Below are 3,693 nucleotides of genomic sequence, written 5' to 3'. Positions count from 1 at the left end.
GTATAAGAAACATTGGAATACATGTAATAAAGGCATACCTCAGAGATTCCAGACCACCACAATAAAACAAATAGAGCAATAAAGAGAGTAAGACAATTATTTTGCTTTTCCAGTGCATTTAAAAGTTACGTGTAACTATACTGTAGTCTATTAAGTGTGCAGTAACATTATGTCTAAAAGAAACAATGTACATACTTCAAGTAAAAAAATACTTTATTGTTAAAAAAGCTAACCATCATTTTGGTCTTCAGCAAGTCATAATCTTTTTGCTGGTGGAGGGTCTTGCTTTGATGTTGATGGCTGCTGAATGATCAGACTGGTGATTGCTGAAGGCTGAGGTGGCTACGGCAATTTCTTAAAATAAGACAACAATGAAGTTTGCTGCACTGATTGGCTCTTCCTTTTACTAATGATTTCTCTGTAGCATACAATGCTGTTTGATAGTATTTTATCAACAATAGAAAATTCAAAATTGGAGTCAATCCTCTCAAGCAGTGCTGCTTCTGTACCAACAAAGTTTATGCAGTATTCTAAATCCTTTGTTGGCTTTTCAGCAATCTTCACAGCATCTTCCTTAGAAGTAGATTCCATATCAAGAAACCACTTTTTTTGTTCATCCATAAGAAGCAATTCCTCATCTGTCAGTTTTGATGATCTGCAATCATGAGATTGCAGCAATTTAGTCAAATCTTCAGGCTCCACTTCTAATTCTAGTTCTCGTGCTGTTTTCCCCACATCTGCAGTCACTTCCTCCACTGAAGTCTTAAACCCCTCAAAGTCATCCATGAGGGTTGGAATCAACTTCTTCCAAATTCCTATGAATGTTGATATTTTTACCTCTTCCCATAGATCACTACTGTTCTTAATGGTATCTAGGATGATGAATCTTTTCCAGACAGTTTTCAATTTACTTTGTGGAGATCCATCAGAGGAACCACTATCTACAATAGCTATAGCCTTATAAAATGTATTTCTTAAATAACAAGACTTGAAAGGAAAAATTACTCTTGATCCATGGACTGCCTAATGGATGTTGTGTTAGCAGGCATAAAAACAACATTAATCTCATTGTCCATCTCCATTTGAGCCTTGAGTGACGTGGTGCATTATCAAGGAGCAGTAATATTTTGAAAGGAATATTTTTTCTGAACAATTAGTCTCAACAGTGGCTTAAACTATTCAGTAAACCATGTTGTAAACAGATGTGCTGTTATCTAGGCTTTGTTGTTCCGTTTGTAGAGCACAGACAGGGTAGATTTAACATAATTCTTAAGGACCCTAAGCTTTTTGGAATAGTACATGAGCATTGGTTTCAACTTAAAGTCACCAGCTACATTAGTTCCTAACAAGAGAGTCAGCCAATCCTTTGAAGGCTTGAAGCCAGGCATGGACTTCTCCTCTCTAGCTATGAAAGTCCTGGATGGTATCTTCTGTCACTATAAGGCTGTTTTGTCTATATTGAAAATCTGTTGTTTAGTGTAGCCACTTTCATTAATTATCTTAGCTAGATCTTCTGGATAATTTGCTGCAGCTTCTACATCAGCACTTGCTGCCTCATCTTGCACTCTTATGTTGTAGAGACAGCTTATAGAGGCAAACTTTTTTTCTTATGCTTCCTCATGCCTCTCAGTCTTCATAGAATTGAAAAGAGTTTGGGCCTTGCTTTGGATTAAGGCTTTGGCTGAAGGGAATGTTGTGGGAATGTTGTGGCTGGTTTGATCTTCTACCCAGACCACTAAATCTTTTTAAAAAATAAAAACAAACAAAACAAAACAAAACAAAAAAAACAGATTACTATATCTTTCTCCATATCAGCGAGGTTGTTTCACTTTCTTATCATTCATGTGTTCACTGGAGTAGCACTTTTAATTTCCTTCAGTAACTTTTCCTTTGCATACACAACTTGGCTGTTGTTTGGCGCAAGAGGCCTAGACTGGCCTGTCTCAGTTTTTCACATGCCTTCCTCACTAAGCTTAATCAGTTCAAGCTTTTGATTTAAAGTGAGAGAGGAGGGACTCTTCCTTTCACTTGGACACTTAGAGGCCACTGTACAGCTATTAACTGGCTTAATTTCAATATTGTTGGGTCTCAGGGAATAGGGAAGTCCAAGGAGAGGGATAGAGATGGGGAAAAGTCCAGTCCGTGGAGCAGTCAGAACACACACATTTATTGACTAAGTTTGCCATCTTTTATGGGCATGGTTTCTGGTGCTCAAAAACAATTACAATGGTAACATCAAACATTAGTGATACCAGATCACCATAACAAACATAATAATAATGAAAAAGTTTGAAATATTTTTAGAATTACCAAAATGTGATACAGAGACATGGATTGAGCAAGTGCTGTCGGAAAAAAATGGGACCAATTGACTTGCTTGATGCAGGGTTGCCACAAAAGTTCAATTTGTGAAAAATGTAGTATCTGAAAAATGTAATAAAGCAAAGCACAATAAAATGTCATGCTTATTTACCTTTAATAAAATTTGGGGTTACAATTTTTATGTTATCACTTAGCTTTATTTCTTTCAATTTTAGAAGCAATATATACTCATTTACAGATAATTAACAAAAAACGAAATGCTTTGAGCGAGCAAGTAAAAACTACCTATAATTCTACCACCTATTAATAATATTTAACAATATTTTCATATAACACTTATTCTTTTTTTATCTTGATATGCATATTTTTCTTTAACAAAAATCATCGTCATACCATATATATTCTACCTTTTATTTGAAATTATAACATAAGGATTTCCATGGCATGACATTACATACTCCTTGAAAAATAATTTTAATGTGAACATCATATTAAAGATGTATACTATGATTTATGCATCTGTTTTTTGTTGTTAGACATATAACTTGTTTTTATTTGTTCACTCAAATTTATAGCTAATTATAAATAATGCTGCATTGAACATTATTGCACATACATCATAGTTGAATTTTAACCTCATGGCATATTTTATAGGACTTAGATTTAATGGATCAACAAGTACAGTTATTACTGCCTACAGAAGTATATCACCAAACTTCTTTCTAAGAAGGCTATATCAATTTATGTTTTCAGAAACAGTCCATGAGACTACTTTTGACACTGCATCCTTTAAAAAAAAATAAAATACTGGTATTGTCTTAAGAAAATTGCCAGTTTAATACCTATTACTTTTATTTTTACTTTTGCCTATTTTATAAAATTTACACTTATATTTGTAACTATTATTTTCTATAATTATAAAATTTGAGAACAATATATTTGATTTCTCCTTATGTAAGTTGAAATATTTAGCATCTTTTACTACATCTTTTCATCAATTCCCAATGTGTGCCAATACAATTTAGAATTATAAACCTGTGTTATTATTATTATATAATTATTTCATATTATAACTTTCTTTTATATATCATTTTATCTCTTGTGATTAATTTCTTTACAGTAACTATAAATATGTCTCCATATGTTTAATTGCTGTAAATTACCATCATAAACCTATTCTTGAGTTCTTATTTTCAGTTTTTGAGTATTTTTTTAAAAATATCTGAGCTCTAATACATTAGAAATTTTTAAAAACTTTTGGTTACTGATCATTCCATTTCGCCTCTTGCAATGATGCATCACTGAGAACTATAATTTCCTTAAGAAATTTAGCAATAAATACTGAAGAGGTAGCTATCTGTGACTTTAAAA

The 3,693-nt window shown here is 32.7% G+C and overlaps 1 pseudogene; it reads right to left on the bottom strand.

The window, feature by feature from the left end:
* Positions 1-255: 255 nt before the first annotated feature.
* Positions 256-2,065, bottom strand: LOC118889523 (annotated as a pseudogene).
* Positions 2,066-3,693: the final 1,628 nt, after the last annotated feature.

Source organism: Balaenoptera musculus, unplaced genomic scaffold (genome assembly GCF_009873245.2).
Source record: "Balaenoptera musculus isolate JJ_BM4_2016_0621 unplaced genomic scaffold, mBalMus1.pri.v3 scaffold_95_arrow_ctg1, whole genome shotgun sequence".
In the NCBI taxonomy this organism is placed as follows: domain Eukaryota; kingdom Metazoa; phylum Chordata; class Mammalia; order Artiodactyla; family Balaenopteridae; genus Balaenoptera; species Balaenoptera musculus.
Note: the sequence above shows the minus strand (reverse complement) of the source record. Positions and strands in the feature narration are given on the sequence as shown.